The sequence below is a fragment of the Penaeus chinensis genome, chromosome 39 (assembly GCF_019202785.1).
Source record: "Penaeus chinensis breed Huanghai No. 1 chromosome 39, ASM1920278v2, whole genome shotgun sequence".
In the NCBI taxonomy this organism is placed as follows: domain Eukaryota; kingdom Metazoa; phylum Arthropoda; class Malacostraca; order Decapoda; family Penaeidae; genus Penaeus; species Penaeus chinensis.
This window is the reverse complement of record NC_061857.1, coordinates 10,540,598-10,545,597: the sequence shown is the minus strand read 5'-3', so window position 1 is coordinate 10,545,597 and position 5,000 is coordinate 10,540,598.

The window sequence follows — 5,000 nt, the reverse complement described above, 5'->3', positions numbered from 1 at the left end:
ACACAGGTCCTTTCCTTCCCCACTGAGGTGAAACAACCTTTGGGTGGTTGCTTCAGGGGAACGAAAGGAAGTGCCTGACAAGAACGCAAAACCTCCCTTCCCTCACTGAGGTGAAACAGCCTTTGGGTGGCTGTTTTAGAGGGAAGGGGGAACTACTTTGAAAAAACACAGGTCCTTTCCTTCCTCACTGAGGTGAAACAACCTTTGGGTGGTTGCTTCAGAGGGATGAAAGGAACTGCCTGGTAAAAGTGCAAGACTCCTCTTCCCTCACTGCGGTGAAGCAACCTTTGGGTGGCTGCCTCAGAGGGCTGAGCAAAAGGGCTCCAAACAATGATGTCTCGTAGGTGGAAGGGCATCCCCTCTGGTCTCTCCCCAGGGGTTTACACCTACCCACGCGTTTGCCGTGCGTGGCAGCCTTGTGTGGAGACGGGAGTCCTGGAGGTTGAGCGATGCCGTGAACGAGTACACCCTGCGGCTAGCAACACGCCTCTTTGGTCCTCTATTCCAGCAAGACAGGCGGCCTGATCCCGGCCCGGTCACGGTCAATCGGCTTGTCTCCCCCGGGAGGCTAGGGTCAAGCAGTCATGCCGCCATTGGCACTCACAATGGTCCGTGAGTGCCGTCACAATGGCTATTGGCTGCGTATATCCTCTCATCACTCCTGTTGCTGTTAGACACTGGTTCTGACACTCAGCTTCCCCTTGTTGGACTCCGTGGTGGGTGGGGGCGTGAGAGGATGAAGCACTTACCAATTCATGGAAAAAATAATCAAACACCCCCCTCAGACTGACAAAAGTGTTGACGAACCGCGCAAGGCCCAGACCACGGTAGTCACCATGAAGGCATATGTGCCTTCCGGTGGCAAAAGAAAGCCCCATGCACAGGATGACACTGTCACCCCTGCTGCTAAGGTGGACAAGACCGAAGCCAATGGGTCTGTCCACCGAATAGTCAAAGATCTTGACTCGCGAGCTGGCCTCTCCAGGTCAACAGCTAAGCCAGGGAGGCCCCTGAGTTCACAGACGGCCTCCCCGACTGAGAGGGGAGAGCAGGCTGAACCAGCCGCATCAACTCCTGCCTCCACAAACAAGCCCGAAAGCCGAAAGGGCGGGCCGAAGCGTCCGAGGCCGGATACCGACTCTGATGAAGAGTCGGGACCCCCTAAACGCTTCGCCCAGTTCAAAGTGCCAGCTAAACCCGAAGGCTTCGACAATGCCTACCAATTGGTCAGGGCATTGGAGTTGCAACGGAAAATCCGGTTGTCGATCCGGGTCGCCCGAGATCAGGGCATGATCATAATGCCCAAAGATCAAGCTACCTTAAATTTCCTCCGGGAAACGAAGGAGCTAACTGATGGGAGAAAAGTGAGTCTTTCCCCACTAAGTCCCGAGGAAAAGAGAACCAAGATGGTGCTACTTGGCTTCTCAGTCTCGCACGATGTGGAGCTGATCGCTTCACACCCACAGGTCGTGCAGGCTTCCCGAATGTCGAAGGGGAAGACCCCAACCAGGCAAGTCCTGGTGATCATGAAAGGTGCCCCAACCACTACCCTTGATCTGGGTAACTGGGGCACCTACAACCTTCGAACGTATGTGCCAGAACCACTTCGGTGTTTCAAGTGCCAGAAATACGATCACCACAAGGCTAACTGTACAGCCAAGCCTAAATGTGGTGTCTGTAGCAAGGCACACAACACAGAGGTATGCCTCAAGGCATACAAAGAGGAAAAGAGGGACACAACAGCCAAATGTCCCAACTGTGCCAAGAAGCATCATGCCTGGAGCCTGATTTGCTCTGTCAGGAAAAAGGCGGCCCTCAGGCGACAAGAGGTTGCTCAAAACCGATCAGACTTTGTTCCTGCCCCACCGGGCACCCATGTCTGGGGAAGGAACAAAAGCGAAAAGGCCCCCCGACCTCCTAAGAGGAAGGAAGCCGCCCCCCAGCCGACACCGGATGTCTCCAACAAAAAGGAGTTTCCGACAATGCCAAAGGTGCAGAAAAAGAAACTAAAGAAAAAAGTTTCTAAGAGCACCACAAAAACCTCCCCAACAGATGATCATCTCCTCTTTGACGAGGACGATATGACTCTCCTGTTAACTGCTGTTGTCACAGCAGTAGCAACAGCCCTGGGGAGGTCGAGTGAGGAGGCCGAGAAGGCAGTTTCGGTCGTCATGACGGCAATGACCCAGACTGTCGCAGCCCTGAAGGGAAGAAAGCTGGCTAGAGAAAAACCAGCCTCACCCTCACCCCAGGACGAGACTCCCCTCCCCACTCCAAACCAGGCCATGCCTTCACAGGCAGAGCCAAAACAGGCTGAATCTGTGCAGCCAGAACCAGATCACGCTGACCTTGCCCAGGCAACGCCAGCAAGGCCAGCCAAGAAAAAGCCTGAGAGAAAAGCCGAACCAACCAAAGTCAGAGCTACCAAAGTCAGAGCTACAAAAGGCTCTCCACCCCCCAGTGGACCCAAGGATAGCCTGACAACAGACGAGGAGCCCTCAACCAGCGAGGACCTCGCAATGGAGTTGAGTTGTCAGACTCCGACGATGTCTCTGATGTAACTATCACTGAGTAACATCATGACACACCATCTAAGCATCCTACAGTGGAACATCAATAGCTTCTCTGCAAAGAACGCTTTTCTCCAAGCAGTAGTGCGATCAAGGAACATTGACATTGTCATGCTCCAGGAGACATTGATCACCCTTGTGAGAGCAACAATCCCCTGCTCCGCAATAGCCGATGCATCGCACTGTGGAGACGATGTTGAATCCCTTGCCGTCGAGGTTCACCTGGCCGGGAGGCCCCTCAAACTGTACAATGTGTACAGCCGGCCACGCTGTAGAAGCTTAGACATCAGCCAGGTCTGTGCTTCTGCTGCACACGACCGAGTGATCATAGGGGGAGACTTCAATGCACACCACCCCATCCTGGCTCCCTGCCGGGCACCGGATGCGGCCGGCTATCACATAGCCGACGTGCTAGAGACATTCCCTGAGATCGCTCTCCTCAACACCCAAGAGCCAACGCACGTCAGAGGAGGGGTCCTAACCCTCACCCTGGCCACTGCGACTCTGGTGGGGAGGATTGGCTGGTGTGTCGATGAGACCGTCACAAGTGACCATTACGGCACTATAACTACCCTCATGGATGCTGGCCCAGCCGAAATCCTAAGACCGAATCCAAGATGGAAAACAGACAAGGCCAACTGGCAGGCGTTTCAAAACGCCTTGGCCCTCTGTCCGAGATGCAACAATCCCCCACAAAGCGAAAATGTGGAAGTGCTTGAAGCCAGCCTGCTAAACGCCATTAATGAAGCAGCCTCACAGACCATACCCAGAACTCGGCCTGGGTCCAGAAGTCACAAAGACGCCTGCTATTTCAATGACGAGATCAGGGAGGTCAACCACAGGGTGAACATGTGCCGAAAACTATTCCGAAGGCAAAGAACCCCTGACAACTTATCCCTCCTAAGGGAAGCTGTCACGGATGCCAAGGAAGCTGCCAACAGAGTCAGGCAGGAAAAGTGGCTGGAATGGTGTGAGTCCTTCGACCACCAAACCACCCTTTCAGAGCTGTGGCAACGGGTCAAGCGAGCTACCAGCCGCTCAGCCCCAAGGTGCACCCATCACGACCCCCAAGCAGAGACTAACAGACTGGCGCACGAGTTCTCTGCGAGAACGAGCAGCAACAGTCTGCCAGCCGAGCTGAGGGCAAGACAAGAGCGTCTACAGCCAGACAGACACGCTCAGATCAGAGAAAGGGCAGCCGAACCCGATAACTCAGACGTTATCTTTTCTCTGAGGGAACTAAGGAAAGTTTATAAAACCAGTTCCAACACAGCCCCGGGCTCTGATGGGATCTCGTACCCCATTATCTCCCACCTAGGACTAGCAGGTGAGCGTGCACTCTTGCAACTCATCAACAAGTCCTGGGAATCTTCCACTCTACCCCAGAGTTGGAAGAGGGCTACCATAGTTCCCGTCCCAAAACCAAAGGAGCCGGGGAAGTACCGCCCCATCTCTCTGCTCAGCTGCCTGGCCAAGACGGCTGAGAGGATGGTACTAAACCGGCTTTAATGGAAAACGGGACCCCCGCACGAACACCTTCACGGGTTCACAAGGGGCATGGGCACAGCACACAGCATAGCCACGCTCTTAAGCACAATCAGCAAGGGCCCAGCTGTGGTGGTATTCCTTGACCTGGAGAAGGCTTTTGAACTGGCAAGTCCGCTTGCCATTCAGGAAAGCCTGATCCAGAAGGGAATCAGAGGAAAGCTCTTGGCTTGGATAGGTGACTACTTCAGGAACAGGACTGCCAATGTCAAATTCCAGGGTCACCTATCGCAGCAGATGCCGCTCGAAAATGGAACGCCACAGGGTGGGGTTCTCAGTCCAGCCCTATTCAACACTTTAATGTCCTGCATCCTCAACATAAACCTCCCAGTGGGGTGCCAGATCATCTCGTATGCAGACGATCTCGCTATCACCTCCACTGGACCACGCAGCCAGAATAAAGCCCAGCGTTGTCTGGACCTCGTGTCAGAGGAGTGTTGTAGGACAGGACTAAAGATCTCTGCTGCCAAATCCAAAGCCATGGCTTTGAGACAGAGAGTTCGAGGCACAAGACTGAAAATCCAGGGAGTGGAATTAGAATGGGTCAAGGACTACCTATACCTTGGGGTAAGGATAGACCGGACCCTCTCCTTCCATAAGGAGGTCTAGTACCTGGTTGACCGAACCAAAGCAAGACTGTCTGTCATGAGAGCAATGACTGGGAGACGCATAGGGGCCAGACACAAAGTACTAAGATCATTCTATGTACATGCTGTCCGGCCCATTGTGGACTATGCCTCAGTCGCTCTAATTGCTGCAAAGAAAAAGCACACAGACAAATTAGAAACAGTCCAAAATGAAGCTGCCAGGATCATTCTGGGTGCCCCGAGGTGGACGAAGGTCCTCAACCTCCTGATGGAGGCAAACCTTCTCCCCCTGCAAATG